Here is a 26,038-nt window from a genome sequence, read left to right as displayed (position 1 = left end):
ACTCTTCAGGATTGAATATCCTGCTGATGAGGAAATCTGGGACACGAAGGGCAGATGCTCAGCTGGTAAGTGAGACCCCAGCCCTGCCAGCCCTGCCTGCCCTTCTTCCCTCACCACCATGGAGGAGCACAAAGCACAGGAGCAGAGCTGAAAAACACACCTCCTTTTTTTGAGCGATCTAATTGAAGTCTGGCTGCTCACCACTCCTGAAAACATCCATCCAACCTGTCCCACGCTGCGTGTCCAAGGAGTGAGCAGCCAGCATTAGTCAACGATCTGGGAAACGTCGGCTTGCCAAGGTCACGTAAGTCTGTGGCAGGAGAAGGAGCAGTAACAGCAATCTGGCTCTTCTCCTGCTTCACAGCCACAAACTTTCTTCCTCCCCTAACAATTACATATGTGGGTTTCCTTAACAGTTTCTTTTTACATTCCTGTTTAAACAGCATGGGGAAAAGGAAGAGGAGACTTGATGTGGAAAATTAGTTTTGGAAATGCTGAGTGCTGTGGATTTGCCAACTTCTGCTCCTCCAGTCAATTCATTTCAGACACTCACGGCTCTCACCGAAATGCTATTTTTAGGTTACATGTCAGATTTCACAACGGAGACTGACAGGATTTTTCTGAAGGCTATTCCCTGAGAATTAAAAAGGAAAAACAATGTGCAAATTCTGCTGGCACTCCACTGCAGCTTCTCCACGGCAAAGCTGCAACAGACCCCAGCCTGGCAGAAAGAGCTTGCTCGGCGTGTACCAGGAGATCACCAGCACAAGGGAGATGTGCAGGCCTCTTACGTGTAATGAAGCCACACAGAGCCTGAAAACGTGCCAGAAGCGCTCTGCAGCAAAGCAAGGTGCAGTTGTGGAGCGGGTCTGTAGAAAGCACAGCTCCTAAATAGAGCCATCGGCTGCTGCAGGCGGTGCCAGGCTGCTCCCAGGGCACCGGGGCTCCTTGGCTTCACCACTGCATTGGCACAGTGCTCCGTGGGACCCGCAGAGCTGCAGTGCTGTTCCTGGGTAGGGGAAGGTCAGATTTGCAGAGCGGCACCTTTTGGTAGAGTTAGCAAGGCCTCCAGCAGAGGCTGCAGTCTCGCTCATATTACTTGTCGAGTGCTTGTCACGCTGTTGGACACGCACATTAAGAAATCATTGTTTCTACCCAGTTATTTCCTGAAGCTAACAGGTGTTTGAAGCCAGCTTCCAACTCTGCCTTGTCATCCCACAGACAGAAACTGAAGCACTGCGGGATCTTCTTTGTTGTTTGTCTTTTTAGGGGCAGACCCTGTGCTTACAATCCTTGCTGGGGCTGTTTTGGCCAGCCCTCTGCACGCTGACAGCCCTTGCTGACAGAACAGGGATGCAGTGGGAGAGTGTCACCTGCACAGAAAGCAATGGCTCGACCTAAAAAAAGCTCTGCTGTAAAAGCCATGCCACTGCAGCATCACAGGGCATTTTTATTTGATATCCACGTGGATGTTTGAAACGTCATCATAATAGGATAAAGCAGGAAGTGTTTCAGATATTCCAGGGCCACTTCTGCATAAGTTGCTCAGAATAAGTCATCCAGTTACATTTCAGTTTGCACATCAGTGTGTGCAGATATTTGATTACACAGCTCTACCAGAGAAAACGTGGAGTCACTGTGTGAGCCGAGGGCGGTGAGTTCACACAGGTGGAATTGAGCACAGCATTGGTTTCCCAAGGGTTTTCTGGTGCTTCCTGAAGCTGACAAGATTAATTTAGCAATTTGGAAATCTGTTGCCAAGTCCAAGTCCCCAGAAGACTGCATAGCAATAGGAAGATTAAAAGCAGATGGCTCAGCAACCAAGGTTTTATAGTTACACTTTTAACAGACTTAAAATTCTTGAGCTTCATATCAGATCTTCATTCTTTCCTTCAATTGAGAGCGTTAGTATCTTCTGAGAACCTCCGTAGGAAGTAAAGCCAAGCACACATCATGCTAACAATATGACCTCAATTAAAATATATATACCTGTATGATAGGCTTAATAATACATTAAGGAAATGTTGATTCTAGCTCAACCAAAGCACTATGCAATTAGACCATCCCTATGTTGCATTGCTAATTTCCACAAGAGAACGCAGGAATTTAAAACATGAAGAGAATATTTCAGGGAAGTGCTTCTGCAGCTGAGCTTGTTAAACAAACCTTAATGCTGCTGCAGCTCACAAGAGCCTCCCCCATGAAGGTGAGCTACCTGCAGCAGGCTGGGGGTGGCTCCAGGTCCCATCACACCTCCCAGACCAATCTGCCAGCTCAGTTGCCAAGTTCACACACACAGAAGATCTCTACCAGGGGCTCATCCCTCTCCAATGTCTTAGAAAACACCTTCACAACACGAGCTCACAATCACAGCTGACACTATAGCCACCTATGGAGGAGCTGCACACCCAGCTGGCAGGGACATGATGGTCCTTCCCTCATATCACCCACACCAAGTAACCTCAGGATTTCTTTCCTAGAAGTCATTTCAGCGAGCTCTCTCAAAGGCACTCTGAGGGGCCCAAGCAGCAAACATCTCTTCCCTATGAATGGCGAAACGCTGATATGCATTAATAAATGCAAATGGATATTCCTGCCCAGAGCACCTTGTGATAGAGAGCAGCCTTCACACTGCCAGCCCCAGGGGCCTTGGGGCGCAGGGTTGAGGCAGTGTTCAGGTTTCCAGCTCTCTGGCCAGCCCGTGTCAGCACGCTCTGCTGTGCTTCAGAGAAGCAAACCGCAAAGTTTGATACCAAACCCTTGAGCCAGAGGACACAGCCACACTGATTTTTCCCATCGCTGCAAAGAGACTTGTGGGAGTGGTTCAGATCTGGGGCTGCCCATGGTTCATTTCTGCTTTCTTCTCTCGAAATTGCAAAATGTACTTTGCCTTCAAATTGACGTGACAAAAAATGGCACCTGCAAAAACTGAGAAGGCCTGCTTTGAAAACCCAACCCCCCAAATATATTTGGACACATGAATATAGCGGCCAAACCTCAACTTAAATCTTCCATATGAAGTGTAAGGAATCAAATAACCATCCAAAAGAGATGTCTGCAAAACAACTTGGCTCATAACATTTTCATTTGGATTAAATTAAAGTAATTGTAAATCTTCAGCGCACAGCACGAGAGCTTCATTCTATGTAACACTGTACGTATCCCATTAAGCTTTATACTACAAAAATGCTTTGAGAACCAGACTAAGTTGCCATTCCTTGGGAAAGCGAGTCTACACTAATAAGAAAACTACAAGAAAGCAGAATAAGCTCTGTGAGTAAACCTCCTCCACTGCAGTTAACCAGAGCTAAAAGAGGCAAAGGAAAAGGAGGGGCAGAAGAAACATTCCTTGGAACGAAGTGCAAAAGCATCATTGCACACTGATCTCATTGAGCAGAGTTAAGCGTCAGCTGTGCATGAATTAGAAGTTAGTGCCAAGCTGACTGTCTCACACATAAACATGGTTTATCTAATGATCCATTCTTAATTACCTCCAAGTTATGACTTCCTGGGCATCTCAATGGTTTCAGGAGAGAAGGTATCCAGCCTCCAAGTCCTCATACACATTCAGCTGAGCCCTGCTTGCTGCAACTGAGCTCTGTGGGGAGCAACAAACCTCAGCCATCATCTGTCAGGCTTTTCTCTAAATCTAGAGGATCAAGAAAAGCAAAGGAGGTGAAAATCACCTCCATTCATAACCCTGTTAAATCACTGCTCATCACCACAGATCATATTTTGATAATGTGATGAGAAAGCTCAATCCACATGTCAGAATATGAACTTACAGCACTGCATATACGTAGTTGCCTGTGAAAGCCATGCTAACCTCTGCTGCTCCCACCTTCCTTTTGGATCATCTCATCTCCACCATCCTGCTTTGCCAAGGATGAGGGTATCTGTAGAATTTGTATGAGCAGAACACAGGAAGAAGCAGCATGCTTGCAGATCCTGCCCTCACTTTCCTAGCCTCAGGATGCTCCTGGGGGGGGAATACAGACATTCTGTGCAAGAGGGGACTGCTCAGCTTCTTCCCAGACACTGAATAGTTGCATCCGGCCTCATAAGATGATCCCATAATGCAGATGCTACTGTAAAAGCACTGTCTGCACCCTGGACCATCTCTAACCTGAAGACCCGAGCTCTCTTCGTTAGCTCAGCGAGCTGCCATGAAGGCCAGCATACCTCTACCCTGCAAATACAGAAATTCCTGCAGGCCCACCACAGTGTGCTCTCACTGCATGAGGAGCTGCACCTAGCCATGGCAGTGAAACACGCTGATACAAACACACTGATATTCCCTGCGCCATTCCTGAACATCACCCTGGGTTCTCCTGGAATCCCTCAATTCCAGCTTTCCTCCACATCACATCATGTAGGCACTCGATCCCAGCCATGCAGGAAAGCACAGGAGTCACTGAGGTCTGGGTCTTACCAGAGCTTTCATTTGACAAGCTTGGAATTAATCACTCCATTTCTCCAGCCCAGCAGTAAACGGAGTATTAAAATCCCCACCCTACAGTTGTACTGGCACCATGTGCCAACCTAAGGGAGCGTTCAGCAAAGAGTCTTAAAGGAGGCACAGAAGGGGAAAGATTAATGAATAACTGGCACAATTCTGCTCATTAGATCTTGCTGAAGAAGAGTTCAGAATAAGTTAAACCCCAACATATGAATTTATTTCCAGAGCTCTTTCTAAAATTGCTTCTTCATCTTGGTGCCAATAAATCTAACGTTCCAGCCATGCTTTTCTAATAGATGCAAACATAATTTCTTATTTCTTGTTGGCCAGATCCACAATGAAATAATAATAATAAAAAAGGAACGAATTAAGCAAAAGCAGTGTCTAGTATTTATCTGTCTCTATCCTGCATCCTTCTTTCTCATTACTCCTGCAGCTCTCCTATTCAAAGGCAGCAGCTCTGAAACAAGAGTTATCCAAGGATTACAAAGTGCTCTGCAGACATTCATAATTTAAGATAACGCACATCCTGCTGAAGGGAATACCGGATCCTCACTTTGCAGATGAAGAGCAGACGTGTTAAAACATTAAGGGGCTGAGGGGCACAACGAGGTAAGGCAGCACAGAACAATGTCCTCACCTATTTAACTGCCTTTATCTCAACCCAAGTGTTCTCACACACTTACTCTCCCCCAGTTCTCCCTGCATAACCCACCTATGGAGAGCAAGTGAGCAGTTGTGTGGTGCTGAGCTGCCTGGCCTCACACCACTGCTCACGAGTCCACACATCACAACCACCAGGCCTTGTGATGTTCAGGCACTGCAATCTTTGCCATTTGCTTCTGAAGTTTGCTTTGTATAAACCATTTCTCTACTTCATCTCCTGAATTACACTCTTAAATATTGTTATCCCACCCCTATTGCATTCTTCTTCCTTGATCCATTGCTGTTTCATGCCCATGTGATCGCGCAGTCTGTATTACACTGTCAACAGTCAGTGATGACAGTGGAACCCAAGGGCATCAGACAATCCACATCGTTCAGATATGATCTGCATTGGTGAAGCAGCTACAATGGTTTAGTTCTTTTCCCTATATCAGACTAGAATTTTACTAATAACCCGTTAAATGTACCCTACTTTAACTTGACTTCTCTGCCCACACTGTGTAATTTCTGACATATATGTCAGCTATGGATTTTATGGAATGAGCCATCATTTTCAGGAGGAATTTGAGCACTAGTTGTGTTAAGCAGCCTCTCTTTTAGTGCGGGGTTTTTATTCAGCATAGACTCTGCTTAGAGAATATCTGTCAAAGTCCCAGAGCCATGCTGAAAACTTCTAATTGAAACACAAAAGAAGTTTGATAAGACATCTCCTGGTGAACCCCTCCCCACAAACCACACGATCAGGTAACTTAAAAGCAAAGATTTTGCTCTTCTACTTCACTGTCATAGAACATGTCTTCTCACTCTATAATTAATCCCAGTGAAAAGAAACACAGCAGCCTAACAGATTGACCTGTTGTGGTGCACAGTGCAGGAAGGATCACTGAGTACACAGCTTCAGAGATGCAGTTCAGATTTTCTGAAGTACCTCTTTAATGAGCACCACGTACTCAGGACAGGACAGAGAGACAGTGACAACAAAAGGATTCTACAGCACTAGACAGAAGTGAAGCAGAGTTGCAGCATGCTAAATTATAGATGAGAAAGGCAGAGCGCATAAACAGGCTGTCTCACAAAAAGCCAAACCCAAATAAAAGGCATGCTCCAGCCAAAGTACAAGCTGATAACAGAAAATCTGGTTTGCTTCTGAGCTGGCCTGAAACAAAAGGCTGAACCCGCAGCTAAGGAAGGGCAATGAAAAAGAGACCAAGCCCAGAAAAGCAGCAGGAAAGTGCATCTTCAGGCCCCTCCTGGGAGCCGCCCCAAGGAGCTTTACCTTCCACATGAACGACCTGCTGGCCTCCCTGCTCCCACCCAAAATGCTCTAGATGACAATTCCTTCAAGAGCCATCAGTACCCTAAGACCAAAGAGAAATGACAACTTTGTGGAGCTTGAGAGCATGGAGATCCCTAAAGACAGAACTCCGGAACTCAACCAAATCTTCTTCAAGGTGAGACCAGCACTGTTAGAGGAGCTATCTGACAGGTAAGCCATAAGCTGACGGCTCCAATCCAGCTGTTATACTTCAGACTCAGTTTTTGATGAACATACAAAGAGACTGCCAGAGGCTGCTAAGTAATGGTGCAGGAGGATCGAGCAGAGACAAAAGATGAATATTATGGAAATGGAATAATGATACTTTAAAAGAATGGGATACAGAGCTGACATTTTGCTGCTGGACTTAAGGAATCAGTCGCCATTACCTAATAGCAATTGGAATATCCTAGCAAAGGATGTATCACACGAAAAAATCATTCCAATCTCAGCTGAATTTTAACTGTATCGAATAAAGTTGCACAACACAGTCCGACAACAGATAGCAAAGCTTATTTCAGGCAAGTATTTGTACAGTGCTATTAAATGACAAGGACTTGGTCAGCAAATGGAGCTGGAGGTTGCTAAAGTAGTCTCTAGCAACCAAGATGATTGCTAGGGCAGAACAAGTTGTTTTACTCTGTTTAGCGTGTCTGCATTTTAAATCTTCCAGACATTATAGTAAATGTAATAATAATACGGCATAATGAAGATTGGTTGAAGTAATGAGTTTGGGAGGGTGAAGCAGTGACTTGTGCAGCAATATTTCACAAGGCAAGTAGAGAGAAGCTGATGGAGTTTCTGCCTGGAAAGGGGTGAGGAACAGTGGATCACCACAATAAACAAAATGGGTATGCTTCAAAAACAAGGCAACCTAGTAGATAACTGGGATGGCTTTTGCCTAGCCTGAAGTGCTGCAGTAGCAAGAAAGCTTAGTGGTACTGCAGGCAAGAGCCAGAGATCTAGGAAATGGTTTAAAGAGGTTTGGAAAGCAGAGGCAGAGAAATCCACATTTTTTATAACCTTTAATGCAGCACTCATTCAAATAGACCAGGCATTGTAGCACCCTTCCTTCCAAGAAACAAGATCAAGGAGGCTGCACTGGCCACCAAAACACCCTTGCAAATATCAAACAGTTCCCTCAGCATCTCTTTACTCTTCCACATCTCCAAAAGAAGATGCAAATATCAGCAGATGCAAATACATATGGAGTCATGGGCCAGCATAATTTGCAACAGCTGGAAATTTGAGCCACCTACTCAATGCAAGAGAAGAGTCATGAGTTCTTTCCTGCTCTATTGACTCAGATCTCCCCAGCCCTACTCTGAGAACACTTTGGGCATTGGGTTATCTACTACAAAAAAGCTGAGTGAAAATCCCCAGCCAGGAGAAAAAACAACAACAACAACACAACAACCAACAATGTAAGTTTAATAAACTGTTCTTCAGAAGAAGAGATGGGAGAGGGAAAAGGTTTGTAGTACTGAGATCGTGAGAGTCCAGCCATGTAAGTGATGACTCAGTGTAATCTTGTGTTTCAACAAGATGAAGAAAAACATGTTTTTGAAATTGTTGAGTCTGGTGTTCCCAGCCAACATATATTCTTTTATTGGCCTGCAAGTGACCCTTTAAACTTGGGCTTGCTTCCAGCCCGTGGGTCCATGGCAATGATTAGAGAGTAGAAAATCCCTGCTACTGGCCAGCTGTGCTCCAAATTACCTTACTCAGCTGTGCCTATAAATGTAATTGCTTGTTTCCATGGAATTGCATCAGAATGACCTGCTCACCCCTCACATAATTCATATATCTGCAATTTCTCCCTCTGTAGATAAAAATCTCTTTCTTCTGCATGTGTATGAAAGAACTGCGAGGATGCAGTCTATCCTTCATTAATCAGGGAAATGGAAGGAGCCAATAACCCAGAAAGACGTGCAGAGTTGAAAGCACAGGTAGGTGACATCCTGAAATACACACTAAAAATATGGAAGCAGAGAAGATGTGGGTCCTGCTGGCTGTAACACCACACACCAGCGCAGGTGGACACAGTGCACCAAGCCCAGCATACCTCTATGGGATTGCTATGGGGAGGGAGCAAAGGAGAAGACTTCAGAAGGCACTGGTGAAAGCCTGGGTAAACAACGTGGTTCTGAGGCAAATTAAATCTACAGTTCATTTTCAGGTCAGCCATGAAGACAGTTGCAGATAGAGAGTAGAGAGGTAAGAATTTGCCTCCTTTGCTTTTAAGAAAAAAGCCAGAGCAAAATCATATAATGATTCAGATGGTGACACAAGCAAAAGGTCCAGGAGGTGATTTTCCTAGAAGCGAGCTAACTTTAGATCTGTGTTTTAGGGTATAAATGCAACTGCCGTAAGGACATAATTGAGCTCCCTCCATCCAGAGGCTGCCGCAGGATGCAGCCATCACTGCACTGCACTCCCTGCCCCGCCGTCATTCCCCACCAGGCCCTCACAGCTCAGGCTCTCCCTAACACTGACTGAGGCTCGGGACTATTGTAACCAAAAATTAAAATATGTTCCCATTAAAAAATGAGGATGATAGCAATTAATTCCACATTTTCATGAATAAATATCATGTGTCTGATGCCAGAGCAATTTGGCTTGTTCACAGAAGCTAACGGTGACACATAAATCCATTTTCCCTGTTGCTCAATAGACCTTCTCACGCTGCAGACCAGATTTTGCACTGGAAAAGGCTTCTTTTGTTTCTGTTTTTCACTTTCCTTGCCATCCACCTTCCTCTCAACCTATGGGTTACATCATTCATTCGAAGCAACTGAAGTCAAGGTTGTCTTGGGACTGCTTGGCTGCTCAGCAGCCACTGACCCAGGTGACTTTACGTCCAGAAGCTGCCCACTGTTTCCCAGAAGTGACGTTACTTGACTGGAGCCAATGACCTGGATCTGTTCCCTCTCCTGGAGCCAGTCCCAGCAGCAGAGATGTGCCAGGAGCATCCCTGCCAGCATGACCAGTCTGCTTGTCCTGTGCATAATGAGGAAAGAGCCCTCTTCCAGCATGTGTGGTCCTCAGCTACTGAGCCACAAGGACAGACCAACAGCTGAATAAACAGGCAAAGCCATGCAGAAGAAAAGCTAATATGCTCCTACCTCTTCTCAACTGTATTATTGGACTCCAATGATTCCATCATATCAAAAATCATTGGCATTTTAGAAGTGTAAAAGGAAAAGCTGTATGGATTCTGACTATTTTGAAGTTTTACAGACGTTTGCTGGCCTAACATAGGAGGAGTATCATTATTTTATTGACCAAACCTTTTTTCTTGTTTTCATATGGAAAATCTCAGTGGCACTTCACTCCGTTTGTCTTTTTTTCTTCTTTAGTCATATGATAATGTACACTTATAACCAGTGAATCATCCCCCCCAAAAGTCATAAAGAGAAAAATAGCTCATATGTGTGCCTCAGCGGCCAATGAATCATTGACGACAGGTATAATGGGAATAATTATATACTGTTGAGAAACTTTACTCAAAGCCCAGCTCAGAAGGCTAGTTTCAAAACTTCTGAGTTATGCAGTTGGATCCAAGGTTGAGTGTGCCAGGTTAGGAAACAGCCAGGAGAATTTCAGATTTGTGTTACTGCAAGGAAATATCCTCTCCAAGCGTCTGTTATGTGTTGACAAATTGTTTATACTTAATGAAGCAATAATAATGAATAGTCTAAATAGACACTGATTTCTATGTTTTTAATTCACTTTTAGTGGGAAAAATATCCTGGCAACAGAAATAAAAATGTCAAACTTTGAATGCCAGCCACAGTTATAACTGTGCTATTTTAAGCAGTAGTATGTATTATTGAGTGTAACTTATATTTTTAGGGTCTAATCCTGGAAGTTTGTACTCTGAAGAGCTGCAGACTTCCAAAGCAAGTTTCTGAGGGCACGTATATGAATGTGAATTTGTAGCAGACAGCGTCCTGACAAGGAGAGGTTCCAGCCTCAGTGGCACTTCGCACCTCCTAGAAATATTGTTCAAAATATGAACAATTGAGAGGCAAGTGCTCCAGAATGCAAATATAAACCCTTCCTAATCCAGCTCAAAGAAACACAGAAACAAGAAGGCATGGCTACTGCATTGAGTCGAGCTACAAAAGGCGGCTCTCCTAACACACAGTACAGTGACACGGCATGTTTTGAACAGTGTATCTTATAGCCACCAGCTTTTGCCCATCATTAATCAACATGGAGCCAGGTCCCACAGCCACACCTTGCAGACAAGGCCAGGGATACTTTGTTCTCACATCTGTAGAAGCCTACTAGAGAGAAAAGATGCACAGTGTGCCCTCTCACAGAGATCATACCTGTGTCCACTCCTCTCAGCCCACAGCATGAATTTTTCAAAGTGCAGAATTCCTCAAACAGGGCAAACTAACATTATAGCTAAGGGATAAATCACATCAGCTGAGTGCAGCATGAGCCCAGCCATCTGCCAATGGCAAACTGAAGTCTGCAAGTGCTAAATATGCTGTCCCCCCCAGTAGTGCAAGGGGATGGTGATTAGCACCATGCTGCTTCAGACACACTATGGAGCTGTACAAACTCCAGCACCCAAGGCAGTGAAACGAGAAAGGTCCTTACTTGGGAGGGGAGGGTAGTGACACCAACTCCTCCAGTGGAGAGAAACAGGCACCTTCTGAGAACAATTAATCCCAGATGGCTATTTTAGGACAAGCTGAAATCACCCTCTGAAGGTTTTCATTTCTCCTCATCAACTGCAAGAGGAGTATGGCTCCAGCTCTGACCAGTTCAAATGTAAATATCTGATTTCTGCACGCCCTGAATTTGTGCAAAAATATCTCATCCTTAGTTGGGAAAGTAGTTGAAAAGAGATGAGTAGCTGCTGTTACATTTCTGGGAAATGTGAGATATTATATGACCTGTTAATTTATTCCAGAGTTTCCCTTTATGCTTTAACAATAGTGTTCAGTATTCAATTCAAGTCATAATACTTAATGGCTTGTGGTCAGCTAAGCTTATCCTCCATTTCTGTGCCAGCTTAAAAAATAAACAAAACTGTATCTACTGAATAGCACAATTAGTGGGATTTACCCTGCCCCTGCTACCCCAAAGCCCACATTAGAACATAAAAATACTGTTTCTGCTCAATTTGGAGAAGATGGGAAGAGTCTTACATCCTCCTATGGAAGACCATGAGAGCTGAACAGTTTGCTCAGATGAGAACATCAGTCTTTAGGGGAAACAAACACTGGAGATAGCTTCAAATTAAAGCTACTTTCACTTCAAAAACGTCTGGTGGCCTCAGAGTAGACTGGAAATGAAACATGTTAGGGGCTGCACATTTACTTAGGACTCACTGTTTCCACCAGTGAGTTGACTCGGCTGATAATCAGAGGGCTGTCCTCACCCCAAGTTCCATTCACACAGCAAAGTGTGGAGTCAGGGTGCTTTTAACAAGGTCTGTTACCCTACACATAAGCAAACAACATAACATCATCATATATGAACCACCCCTCTGTCACCTCAAGTCTGTAGCTCACTTGAAAAGAGCAAACTCTGCTGCAGTTAATTCCGTGCTGCAGATAATCACCCCAGCAAGAGATAATCCTTGTCCTGAAGAATCTACAACCAAAACCACCATGCAAAGCAGGGCAGAAAGCACAAAGGCAGAAGGAGGCACAGCAACTCTTACACAAGCTCATCAGCAGTGCAGCTGGGAACACAGTATTTAATACTCAGCTGCCCTACTATGGTGCAAACGAAGTAAGTGCCAACTTGCCAAAGACACTCCACATTTCAGGCAATGGGAACAAAACCAGCTCCTTCAGCTTGAAGATCATTTTCTCTCTCAAAGACACCAGATCTTAAGCAAAGAAGGATCACAAAATTGTTTGAAAGCCAGTACCAGGGTTTGCTCTTAACTCCCATTACTTCTGATCCCCTCAGGTTTCCTGCAGCCCTCTTCTCCAAGCTTCAGTAGCACAGAAACCCACCCGATACACTGCTGTATCCACTGCTAACTGCAGTCAGCCCCTAGAGCTGCAGTCTGAATACCAGCGAGCATCATGCAATGAGACAGGATGTTTTATCCTACCTTACACAGAACTTGAAGTGGTTTCTTAAATTTATCTTAATAAAAGCACAAAATCAAACCACGAGGCTCTTTCTAAAAATTCAAGCTATTTCCCAATCTAAAACCATGTTTCTACCCCTGAGAATGCAGATGGCTGATCTGAGAGCACATGTGAGGAAGAGAGGGAATATCTTACAAAATATTTCTGATGAACTTTCCTGTACTACACGGTACAGATTTCCCACAAATTTGGACTTTTCCAATTGCACACTTTTCTCTTCCCTCCTGTGATAAGCAGAATCTAACTTCTGAGCCTTTTGTTCTCTGTCTTCAACACCTACAGTTCCCACAGCTACATCACTGTAATCTACAGATTCATACCTGATAACGCTGAAGTTATTCTGTAGCATCTTCTGAAGTGATATTTCCAAACTGTGAAGCAAATGCACGTTAATCTGCAGATCGAAGCTTCCATTTTCACTACATTAAAACTGACCTGGTCAACGTTATGCAACACAGATTCAGCAGAACCTTTGGAGCCAGCTTTACCAAGATCACCTGGCGAATATCTTCATTTAACAGAAAAGGCTCTGAGAAGCCCCAGTGACTCCTGACAACCTACCTATCAGCACTGCCGCCTTGTTAGGAGGACTGGGAGACAGGCAGTGGCTCTCTCCAATCATGGAAGATGACGAAGGGCACATCGTAAGCAGCTGACCCCAGACACCTGCTGCTGTGAGCACAGCTGCTGGCCAAATACAAGATTGAACACAGCTGCTTCACAACACTTTTCTCTAAAATGGAAGAGAGGGAAAGGGCAAGAGTGCTAAGGGGGACATTAGTAAATTCCGAATCCTGCTTGCTCACTGTGTTGTTGCTTTTTCTTTTAGCCAAATACAGGGTGCTCCACTTGCTGTTTTGTTTTAGATCTCAATAGTGGAAAGTGCTACTCATTTTGGCTAAGCCCCCAAGTTGTGCCACTGCAAAAATTCTTCAGTAACTTGCCTCTGGTATTTTCTATTCTGAACACAAACCAACCAGCCTACTGCATAGCAAGGACTTGATTCAAAGGCAATGGAGGCTGGTGGCTTTTCACTGGGGCTTGGATGCAGCAGGAGATGCATGCAAGCACATGGCAGGCTTCCATTGCACCAACACTGCCATCCCAGGAACTGTAGAAACTGCTGAGCTGGGCACAGACACAGTGAGCACAGGGAAGATTCAGGGCTGAATGAAAAGCATTGGTCACCAGGAGCCAAATGATTCATGCTGCAACCTTGGTCCTGTGCAGGACTGAAACACAGCCTCAGCTTTCCACTGACCAGTGTGCAGCTGCAGGGCAGGTAAACCTTCACGCCTCAGTTTCCAAATCTGTCAAGGAGAGATTACAAACATTTCCCTTGCTTCAGATGGGCTTGTTGAGACTTGGAGGCTTGTGGTGCAAGATCAAAGGATCAGAATAATATTATATGTCCAATACAGGCCCATGCGCTATTTGCAACGTCTGGAGGCGTGACGACTGCTTAGCTTGCAAAGGAAAGCGTAAGGTCTGTACATGGCAATTACGTGAGCTTGAACTTGAACTTGTCCTCTATGAGATGGTCAGTCAAACTGTTATCTCCCAATAAGCACCTAGCTCACAAGCTAGCAAGATTTTCTCTAACATTACACCAGAAGGGAAGATATTGAGCTGATTCCTGTCTGTGAAAGCAGCCTTTTCTTAAGTTTATGAGTTCTCTCTCAACCATTTGTCCCACACAAACTCTGTTCTTTCTTTTTATGGCCCTTCAGTTTGTTGTGAAACAGAATACGGATCTTAGCATTCACATTACTGCTTCAGTTTATGGCACCCAAAGAGGTCTCACATTTCTGAAGTAATGGCTCTTACTCTTGTCACAGTAAGCCAAGGTCCTTCTTGCAGCAGCCACATACACAAAGAAAATTAATGTATCCCAGGAAAGCAAAAAGATGAGATCACCGTTTCAAAATGAGTCTGCTTTTATAAACAAATACAGACAAATACATATGGTGTGGATCTCCTGTTCCAGCTATCAGGAAAGGTCACCAAAGTTAGCTTGTCTGGGGATCTCTCCAGAGTGAAAAGTTTTCTGTTTCTGTAGCTGATGGAATCAGTTCTGCCACCCTCAACACCAGCACAGCACAAGGGCCCTGTCTCCCCGAGCTGCTGTCTCACAAGTGTTCACACTGATCATCCAAATGAACGGAGAATGGAACACAGGGAGCCCTTTGCATCCCTTCCACCATGCTGCCACTAAGATGTAACTCTACCATGGAATGAGTCAGGCCATCACCTCTAACCAGACCACGTCCTTACTCCCACCCATCAAAGAAAACAAGCTGTGCTTGGTTTCCTTTGCAGAAGTATTGTTTTGATCTTGGAAAATAACCTCTACTCAAAAAAAAGTCCACAGAAGCACACTAAAAATTACACCATGCTCACACACCACCCCAAATAAAGGTCTTTACCACACACCCAAGAGCTTATTATGGCTATCTGGAAGCATACTGACAAGTCAAGGAGAAAAGGAACATGCTTGTCTTCCTGCCAAGTCTTTTAAGGAAGACAGAAATAAAAATAAATGGACAAAAGGACACCATTGCACAATAATATTATAGTAATATAGTGAGCATAAATGAACAAGAAAATACACTAATAAAAGTCTACAAAGCTGTATGCTGAGATAAGGGACAAAAAGGATATTGGAGAGTGCAACGAGTTGGAATGTAACACTTTCCATCTGTGTGGTGAGAATGTTTCTCACCCTAATATTCACTGAGAAACTGCTGTTCTCATATCCCAGAGAAACTGAAGCAAAGGAAGTTTCCACAACTTGCAGAACATCCTCTCAGACCCAGGAAGCAGCCTGTGGGGCTCCTCACTGACTGCACTGTCAGCAGCAAGAGGGACCCTCCCAGCATACAGCAAAGCTGAGCAGAAACCAGGGCCACCACTGTTTGCTGTGCTCATGATTCACAAGGCAAAGTCCTGCAGATACCTGTCTTAGCACAGAGGTTGACTCTTTCTGATAAAAAAGTTTAGAGTACAGTACAGCAAGCCCACACATCTTACAGATCCCAGAGTCTCATCTGGAATGAATCAGTATCAATTCAGGCTTTATTTAAACATATTGTTTAAATACAGTTTATCCCTCTTGATGCTGAGTTGAGAAGTTCAGTCTTTTAAGTATTCTCTTTCTTACACTGAAATTTTCTTCCATTTAGGAACAACTTGGAAACACATGAACACGGAATTAAACGCTCAGATATCTTAATCCTATTATCAATAATCTGTAATGCTTTTCACAGGCCGTTAGACTGACATGTCTGTGTGAGACTGCACATATCACACCAGAGCAGTACAGTTCTGGCTGGGAGTAACTGCAGTGGGGACCATATGAGCCTACAGCCACATGCACAACGTACACAGCTTCAGTATCTGGAAAGGAAGCTCCCAGGCCAAGAGACTTTAAAGCAAAACATACAGCATAGCAGCTATAATATCATTTCATTTATAGCATTACCTTTCTCTGCATCAAACAGTATTTTCCTAGGGACTCAGAATTCAGCTTAAGTTTGTCCTCAAATGTTTTTTTGCTGTTTCTCTCCCAGATCATCTCCCGTTGTTCCCTATATTAATTCCCTCTTGGTGAAATACCTAGTATGGTCAAATGAGGGATGGATGGCAAACTTTCCAAGTTTGAGCATGAACTTGTCCAGGAGTAAACCTTTTAAGGACACTTTAAAGAGACAGAAGCTTAAATCCCATTTTCAACAGGAATCAAGGACCAGACTGTAAGGCTAAGCTGGCATCTAAAGATTTAGAGCAGTTCCTATTTTTATCCTGAATAGCAATATACCCTTAAAAAAAAAAAAATCAGGCTGCTACAAACCAAAGGCAGTGTTTACACAGACTAAGGAAGGAGAGTACAGACAGCTCAGAACAGCCGAGCCGTCCAATGCCCTCCACAAACTGAAGGAGAGAACCAGGCAGGAATACAGAGCTGGGCCCTGAATCCACCGAGCTGTGCTGGCAGGGCTTCAGCAGCCCAGGGAACCACCTGGTGCCACAGCTCTGCTCAAGCTGCTTTGCTGCTCTGACTCCAGAGCCCTTCTGAAACGGTCTGCCAAAATCTCACCCACACCTGCCAGCCCCTTTTTCTCCTTAGGGTAACTAAGGGTCACATCATTAATAAAAGATATCCAATAAACAGCTAATAAGGATTATTAACATCGACAGGAGAGCTGTACCTTGCAGAACTTCACGACCAACAGGTGCTACCCATCCCACGTGCCCCAGCTGTGAGCACTCAGCAGCAATCTCCAAGCCCTCATCAGTCAGTAACGTTTACCAAACTGCTTTTTGAATTCTGATGAACAAAACTTACTTTTTAAAGAAATGACTGAGCAAACTGGGAGCGCTACCTGTTTCAGCAGCGCAACAGACCCCAGAGGGGAAGTATTACCGTTGACAGTATTCCCCATGAGAGCATATTCTGTCCTACCAGGGTGGGAGATATTTTTGTCTTCTACAGAAGGCAGCACAGGGCAGAGCAGGCGCTGCTGCACACACGTGGGCACTCAGACCATCCCCTGCTTCCTTGAGTGAGTTCCTTGGTTGCAGCGATGGCACAAGATGCCCAGCCTGAGGCAAAAAACCCTCTCATCCAATGCAGTTACCCAGAGAATATGAGTTCAAGAGCTGTCCCCACAGCTCTGGGTCAGCAGACCATGCCCTTCAGTTTGTCCCCATTCAGCAAAGCAAGGAGTAAGGCCATGCCTCAAATGAACCATGTGCTGAAGTGTCTTCCTGGCTGACTCTAGCCTGAGCTTCGGGATCAACAGAGCACCTTCTGCCATCCTGCAGCACAGAGACGAGTAACTCCACTGATTTTCACACTTTCCCAGCTGGGTAAGCATTGGCAAAATCCAGCTCAAGAGTACCACCTAGCCTTCCTACAGCATTCTACAAACACTAACCAGTGATCCTGACATCACCAAATTAGGCAGCTATCAACTCTTGTACCTGTCCTATAAAACACAGATTTAAAAGACTGATGACGAACTCTACTGTGGTGGTAAGGACAGCAAAACAACAGACCTTTGTGCAGACCTTGTGAGCAAAACAACATAACAGCAAACAGCAGTATTTTATGACAGATTAGCCTAGGAAATGGAGGATGTGAACCCACTAGAGGACATGGCTCACGGTCAGTACCTACAGCCAGTCTTCCTACACAGCCAGTCAGTGGGAAGTACGAGATGTGGTGTGGTGCAGTAGCTGCAGCTTGCTGCTCAGGGATGAACCAGCCTGAGCCTGGAAGCAGCTCAGTTACCCTCCTAGAAGCATGGCTGCGAAGCCAGGGCAGCCAGGCAGCTTGTGGGCATGTCTGGAGGCCACGCAGGGCTGCTTCATGCCCAGGGCACTGACTGGCTCAGACCTCCGATCGCTCAGGAAACCTATCCAACACACAGTGTAAACATACCCAGTTATCCAAGCTGGAAGCATGCCCGACCACTGGCATGAAATCTCCTTTACTTGGGAAAAAAAAAAAAAAAAAAAAAAAAAAAAAAAAGATGATCTGAGCAAGCAAGAAGGGACACGTTGCAAGGGCAATGCAGGAGATTTGCGTTTGTTCTTAGCTCCACCCAGCCCTGGTGATGATAATCCTTTGTTTGCCTTTTTTCTCTATTTAGATTGTGAGTTCTTTAAGATAGAGACAGTCTCTTGGCATTTGTTTATGTAGAGTTTATATATCAGTCCCCAGGATTACTACAATGATTAGAATAATCTTTAATGACCACAAATCATTGCAACCCATGTTTTATGAATCCTCTGAGCGCATGCATGTCAAATAGGTGTACAAAACGAGGCTCTGAGCAAATTACAAGATCTAAGATAAACACTACTTTCTTCACAACAATTTCACAACAATTTCTGTCCATTACATCCCTCCATTTTGACTTGACAGTGCCATAACCTACTCGCTAGAGCTACAGAAACAGCAGTTGAGCCCTAATGTGCCTGGGAACTCAGCGCCTTTCTTCCAGCAGGCCCTGCAGTCAATGGAAAGGTACTTTTCTATTTCATCAAGAGAGACCAACAAGGACTGGGAGAAACTCAACACTTCAAAGCGACTAAGATAGAATCCTCTGGAAACTGGAAGCTTTAAAACAGAAGAAGGAAGGTCCAAAACAGGGTTACTGACTCTAAATACATGCATGGGCACACGCAGGAGGAAAACAAGAAAGATGCCAAGAGTGGGAGGGGTTCACTGATCAGCATCTGTTAAACTCAGACAGGCATCTTGACTTTGCTTTTCATTTCTGAGCAGCAGTATCAAGAATGGGGGAGAAGAGGAAACAAGCAGCATGACAATCATGGCCCAGGCAAACCCAGGTCCCTGCAGGAGCCTCACTGCCAGCCTTGTTTCCCCAGGATCGAGTGGCTTTTTCCAACAGCTGACCACAGCTCCTCCAACTTTATTCATCTGCTACAGACGATGTTAGCACAGCTCTGCAGCTAAAACAAATCAATAACTGTATTCTGTAGTGACAAGTCTTTCAAACCAACAAAACCCCTGGTCAGATAAGTTTGCATCCTGCATATTGTCCAGGATAAGTGGCATCGTGAACGCTATAAACCCAAAGCTTAAGCGAAGATGGGGCTTTGCTCTGCAGCCATGAACTCCCTTCAGTGACCGTCCCCTGGCGATGAGTGTCAAATCCTTCAGCACATCCATCCCACAGCTGCTCATCCGAAGGCCAAACAAAGTCACCAGGAAGGTTTCTGTTAACTTATTGCAGGTTTGGGCTTCTCAGCAAAGCAGCTCTCTGCCCCAGTGATTGGTGCTGCCTATTTCAGCTGCTACCCTTCATTACCCTTCCCCTCACACCACACAGACCTGCGTGCTGCACTGACTCATAGGGAAGCAGCAGCAAATCCAAACAGAGCTGTTCTGAGATTAGCGCAGATGAAATACAGGTTTGCCTGTGTGTGCATTGCAAAGCCAGGATTTGTTTAGAAAAATGGCTCTGGTTTACTTCACATGTCCACCCCTATATGCTCTTCTTCTAATTGAGATAATGAACCTTCTTGAGGAAGCATTGATTGGTCTGTAATATTTGTTCAGTTGTGTAGAATGAAACTCATTTTGGTTGACTGAAGTCAGTCCTATTCAAGTGAAGTGTTTGTTTGCAGTTAAGATCTTACTGGCAGTTAAGATGAATCAAGGTGCTTGGGGCTGTCAAGTTGAAACCTTAATATCGTCAAATTGCTGCCCAGGTTACTTTGAAATATTTATGTAATGTACCTTTCTTTTCTGGCAAATTACCATTAATGGGAAAGGAGCTCAGTATTACCTAACAGAAATAGCCACGTCCCTTTAATGGAAATAATTATTCATTCTAACCTTTTCTTCTTATTTTTTTTCATTGTAGTATCTTAAAAATACCTGCATTCCAGCAAAATGTTTCATGTTAATCTCAACCCTGATTCCATCTCACTCATTCTTCTCAAAGCTGCTGCCTTGAGGAATCAGGCAAAGCAATAGATAAGCACTGATTTCACTGTTCTAACAACGCTTTTGATGTGAAAATCCTTTTGCTAATGTAGGCTGTTTTTAAACAGGCTAAAACCACTTCAGTTGGAAAGCGTACTATCATGGTATCAATCAAGTCCCATTGAAGCCAAATGGAAAAATTCCAAAAACTGCTCCTCAAATGGGTTAAAAAGTCAACAGCAGATATTTTCATAAGGAATTACTCAATTCTAACCAATTATCATAGTCAGAAAGGTCACAGACTTGCTCTTAGCTATCTAAAATATTCAGTAACATGTTTATCAAAGTTCTTTAAAAATAAATCCAGAAGAACCCATTTGAAAGAAGACTCTGAGTTTTCAGCTAAATAACAAAGAACAAAATACTTCCATAATGCAATGCTTATACAATGCCTCATCCCCTCCTCCAAGGGCAAAGTCTGCTATTGAAAATCATTTAAGGGAACTGCAGGAAACTTGGGAATCTAAATTGTACCAAAGAGGAAGAGAGGTTTGTGACTGTGCCAGGAGGCAGGGCATTCATGGGATCTGGGTTAATTTCCCAATTTTGCTGCAGACTTCCTGCAAGACGCTGGGCAAGCTGCCTGCTCTCTGCTCAGTGCCCACCTGCAATACAGAAATACCAGCACCTCTTGCCTGCCTCTGCCCCCTTTAGATATCTGTTTCTTTGGAGCAGACTCCTGACTCTGAATTGCCTGTCTAACATGTATCAGCCCAAAGTGATCCCACTGATGTCTCCCAGGCGATTTCTGATTTGCAGGGTTCTTTTGGGTTTGCTGCCATGTGTTGTACTTTCTGCTGTTCTGTTGTTTTCCTGTCAGAACATTGCACTGTGATGTCTGGGGCCTTTTAATTTACTCCAATGCAAAAAAAGAGGAAAAGGTTGCTTGTGAATTACTTGCTGTTGCTGATCTAGGGGAGGTTTCCAGGGATGTTTGTTCCAGCAGGAGAACAAACTCTTTCACTGAGGAACTGCATGAAAGACAGGATGCTCAGCTGTGTGCTAACAAGTTGCAGGGACAAGGCAAGGTCTCGAATATATCAATATGAAAGTTGATATTATTGCCCTCTAGGAGAGCTGAAGAAATGTAAAGACAGAAAACTGAATGCAGGTTTTAGGAAAAAAACTGGGAACTGCTCCCCTTACAGGCACGTTGCAAATAACGAGGCAGACAGCCAAGTTCATACATGCTGCACTCTCTTCCTTAAGCGGAGAGCAGTGAATTGGAGGATGATGATATTTTCTTGTGAGAACAAAACAAGCTAACACCAACAAAAAAATGGCGCCCCTCCCAGGAACAGCTGCCTGTTTAAAAAAAACCAAATCCATTAAGGCACTTGGGGAAATGGAATACTCCAGTTCCGTCAATAGCGAGCAGGTAAGCAGCAGCAAGATCTAAAAGCTATGCAGGACTCTGCAGCTCTCAGGGTCCAGTACAAGTACTTATCTAAGACATTATTGGTTCCAGATCAATCTCATATGCCCAACATTTACCTATCTGAATTTGTGCTCTGTGCTCTCAGACAGCAGGATGGAGAGACTTTTTTTCTTTTTTTAAACAGATGTCTAGACAGTTATCTTCATGTCAGACAAAGTGATCACACTGGAAATCCAACGAAAAAATTGAATCGAACTGCTACAACTCGAGGTACTGAGGATGCAGACAGCAACTCCATGCCATGGCAAGGCTCCCAAGGTGGGGTGGGGGGCCCACAAACCCCGAGGAACTCCCCAAGCCATCGCTCAGTTCTCCTCTGAGCCATCCTGAACACACTGAGGTGCCCTATGCAGACCCCCATTACTTATGTGAGTGTGACACCAGGATCAACCTCCCCCACTTGGGTCTCGAGTCAGTTCTAAAACAGAATCTGATGAAGGAAGTGTAATTCACATCAATCTGGAGCCACTGAGCGGAAAATAGACATCAAATTGAGCTCCTGTTCCTTCCTCTTTTAAGCACAGTGTGCTAAAAACACAGATCTTTGAATCATCTTCTGATTCATCACAGCATAATACGATGTATTACATTACCTATCTGGTTACAGAGGTAGGTGACACACGAGCCGAGTTTCAAAAGCAAAGAAACAATCTGGCTACACAAACAACAGGTGTGAGCTTGATTCCTCTATTTTCATAGTAACCATATCTCTATAGAAACTTACTGAGAAGAATTCTTTAAACGAAAAATTAAACTACAGTCAAAACAACATAAAACATCCCGTTCTGAAGAAAAATGCGTTGTCATGGATGTTTTGTTTTAGATAAAAACCTGTATCTCAATTAAGGCTTTTCCCACTGTGTCCATGTTGTACATGAGTGCACATCTTATACTTCAGCATTCTGAAAACCACAGAGGAAACGAGAGTGGAAGAAGACAGCAGATACAGATGGGGAATGCATGCCCTCCTCCTTAGAGCCTCCACTCATTCACCCCAAAGTCTCAAGGCAATTTCATTGATAGTGGTGGTCTTAGAGAAACAAAACATTAGTGAACTGAGAGCTTAAATTCTTAAAGAAAGGCTCCTATTGTGTTAATATGAGTGTTTTAAGGCAAAGCTGACTACTCAGTTACTGTTGTCACCCAAGTGACATTATCTGAAGAAACTCAAGGAATAACACTCCAGAAGCAATTACTTCAGTTTCTATAAAAGTACTGCAAAGCATCAAGTAAGGCAGTATTCATGTCAGACCAGCTGGAACTCCCAAAGCAAACAAGAAATGAGGATTCCTTGTGGACTCTTAACAGTCCCATAACATTTTTCTTGCCTTTTTTGGTTTTCAAATAATATACAACATTTTTTACTGCCAATAAAGTTTACTGGAATTTTCATGGCTAACGGTCACTCGTGGTGGAAGTGGGAGCCAGGGATTAAAGCAGACAGGATGCTATTTTCATGCTTCTTCTGGAAGGAATGGCTTCTCTTCCAGCAGGGGAAGGAGCTGTGGCTGCACGGTGCCATGCAACAGGTAGGGCCTGGCTGTGCAGGGGAGAAGCTGGAGGGAGGGACTGGGTTTGGGTTCTATTAACCACTGCATCCATTCTTTCAACATAAAAACATGAAGAAAAAAAAAGGGGGGGGAGGGGAGGAGGGGAGGGGAGGCACATATCATTTATTCCCTATCAGAAAAGCTCAAAAAGGAGATGAGTAGCAGATTGGCTTCCATGTCAAGCCAACCTGAGTCAAATTGAGACAGCAAAGGAATTGCTGACAGCACAGGGGCAGCAAAGGCTCAGCTCCGTGCTGTGCATCACGGGGTGCACAGGACAGCAGTGGCGCTGCTGCTGGGCACACAGGTGCTGTGCTTGGTAGGCTGTCAACTCTTTATTTGTTCAAAAACAAAAAGTGAAAAATGCTGGTGTTGGAAACGATCGTGCTTGGAAGTGTCTAAGCAGTGATGCGATCACACCTGTGGTCCCCTACAGCTTTGGCATTATTCTTTCCTTTTCTTTGCCATGCATTTGCTAAACCTCCTAAGTCTTCTGTTAGCCGCAACCATTACTAATGCCTCAAACAACAGAATCCTGCTTATGGCATTGCCTCTGCACCAGCAACAACGAAGACGACAAAAATCATCCAGCATCTCAGGAGTATTAAGCCATCAGGTGTTTAAAGAATCTGCAATCTAAAGATAGGAAATTCAAAACATGCAAGAATAATGCACAAACCAAGAAATCATGACAGCGGGGCATCAAAGCAAGAAGCCATAACTCGTTCCCATCGTGTAACCAGCTGGGGGACACGGCCACTGGGTGCTGCTGGGTGCTCAGGGCAAAGGCTTTGCCTGTCTGTGCCTCAGTTTCCTTCGCTGGAGCAGCAGTTAGTGCTGGCCATGTGGGCAGCTGCGGGGAGTGTCTGGAGCCAGGCAAGAGCTGGGGTAGGAAATAGGTGGAATTCCTGAGCCCGCTGGAAAGGCTGGCAGCAGCAATCCCACAGCCGGCGCAGAAGCAGGCCTGTTGCTTTGTTTACCTCAAGCTTTATTTTTTAAAGCACCGTGACAGCTCTGAGACTCGCTCTGTCTCAGACTAATCTATTTTCCCCTCATCACCTTGCAGCGAGCCGCCTGCCAGCTTCCTGTCCAGACTGGGGGTCAGCAGCTCCCTGAAGGACGTCCCCGGCTGCTGAGCTGCAGTGGCCATAGGAGAGCAGCAGGAGCAGCACAGCCCTGCTCCGCCAGCCTGGGTGCACAGGAGCTCCTTGACCTCAGGCCTGGCACACAGCAGGCTCCCAAAGTCAGAATGCGTGACTCTGAAAGGTTCCACCCCGGCCAGAGCGAGGCAGCAAAGCTTCCAGAAGCCAAAGCAGCTGCAGCGAAAAACACTGTTTTCCACCACTTCAGCTTTGTGGAGGTTCATAGCAGGTGATTCCCATTTCATCACAGTTCTGTACTTCATAAACTCTAAGGCTGAACAAGGAAAATGCTATTATGCACCAAGGATTCATGAGCCTTGTGTTAGGCTGGATATATCTCACGAGCATTTTACCAGTATTTCTAACACTAACCATTTAAATGCATCTTAAAATCAAAAGCTGGTGTTTTCTCAACGTCTCAGTCATGTTTCCAAGCTCCTCCTGAACACACACAGACAAAAAACTTGTTGCTTAAGACTCAGCTTTTATATTAAAACCCAGCATCTTAATTCTAGCTGCTGAGACTTCCCAAATAGCACTAGTTAGCACAGCACCCATGATGAGATCCTAAGAATTGATGCTATAGCTTTTGTAGACCAAACAATAATGAAATCAATCATTATTATACCTATCACTATACGTGAGGCTATAGATACCTCACATAAAAAAAACTGCTCACAAATGGGAATCCTTAAGTTTCGTATTTTGTTTGTTCTCTGTTTTGTTTGTAAACTTGTTTGGGCCAAACCTTTCACAGTGTAAAATGAAAAGGGAAAAAAAAAAACAACAGTGATATTAAAAACCAGGGCTGGCAGCTCATGGCATCGCCATCCTGCTCTGTTATAGCAGCCCAGGAAGGATCAGAGCACAGAGGAGAAAGTCAGTCATGTTTAGAAGACAGCAAACCCTATGAATGAAGTAGTGAACACACCAGGTGCTCCCTGTTCTCTCAGTCCCTGAAATAAGAGGATTCCTACCAGTGACACCTCATCTGGCTCCTCTCAAAGCCTGGATTTCAGCTGGGAGAATTCAGAGCATTTCCATCCCTCTCCAAAATCCATCTGTGTTTATTATTTTTTTTGCCTGCAAGGCTGACAACGAGCAACCCTGTTCACATATTTTCTAAAAGAGCACAGTTTGTTTATCTGTCAGCCGTAGGTGCCAATGCTTACTATGTGTGGGGTGACAAAAAAACAAATGGACTTACCAGGCTGTACCATGATCCTTTTCCCATCCCCACGCACCCCCAGCACAGAGCTGTGCCCCTGCTCTGCATGCTTTGATGCTCAGAGGGCATGTTTTTAGTGGGATTTTTCTCCTGGACTTGACAATTTATCATCCCAAAGGAAAAATGATTTCATGAGGATAGGCCCTTTCTAAATGACTGAACCAGCTTCTGCCACTTCAACCACTTTCTCACACAGAAGCAACAGAAGAATTTCATCAGATTTAAGGCCAGCAACAATTTTTCTTCCCAGCTTAGGAACTGGCCTGAAGGGAGGAGAAAGTGCCTGCCATGTACTTATGGAACAGCTCCGTTCCATTTAATTCTTAAACCCAGAGTTGGACAGAAGTGGTTTTTTTTCCTCAAATGAATTTTTACACATAAAATATGAAGAACCCCCAAAATGAAAATTAATGTCAGAAACCAAAGTGTAAAAAAAATCAGTTAAAAACTGTAAAATTTGAATTTTTGGCTAAAACACTTCAAGTTTTGTGTTTGCTGCTGAAAACCAAATGCCAAGGAAAATAGACAAACTGGGAATGTTTCTGTTTAGTTCAAAACTTAACTTTCTCCCTAAGAGCCTTTGCATTCTGCAC

General features: G+C 44.3%; 1 protein-coding gene across 4 annotated transcripts in view; it reads right to left on the bottom strand.

Moving 5' to 3' along the window:
- Nucleotides 1-26,038, bottom strand: part of COPRS (coordinator of PRMT5 and differentiation stimulator) — a 132,697-nt gene that overhangs the window by 62,045 nt on the left and 44,614 nt on the right. The window contains exon 1 of one of the 4 annotated variants that reach the window (XR_006171115.1): nt 12,889-12,966. The exons of 2 other annotated variants lie outside the window; for them this stretch is intronic. The gene's annotated coding sequence lies outside the window, so the exon portion shown is untranslated. Of the gene's footprint in view, nt 1-12,888; nt 12,967-26,038 lie in introns of those variants that run through there. One more of the 4 variants, XR_006171116.1, reaches the window with a different exon arrangement.

Source organism: Centrocercus urophasianus, unplaced genomic scaffold (genome assembly GCF_019232065.1).
Source record: "Centrocercus urophasianus isolate 14NV4802_14NV808 unplaced genomic scaffold, USGS_Curo_1.0 seq_40, whole genome shotgun sequence".
In the NCBI taxonomy this organism is placed as follows: domain Eukaryota; kingdom Metazoa; phylum Chordata; class Aves; order Galliformes; family Phasianidae; genus Centrocercus; species Centrocercus urophasianus.
Note: the sequence above shows the minus strand (reverse complement) of the source record. Positions and strands in the feature narration are given on the sequence as shown.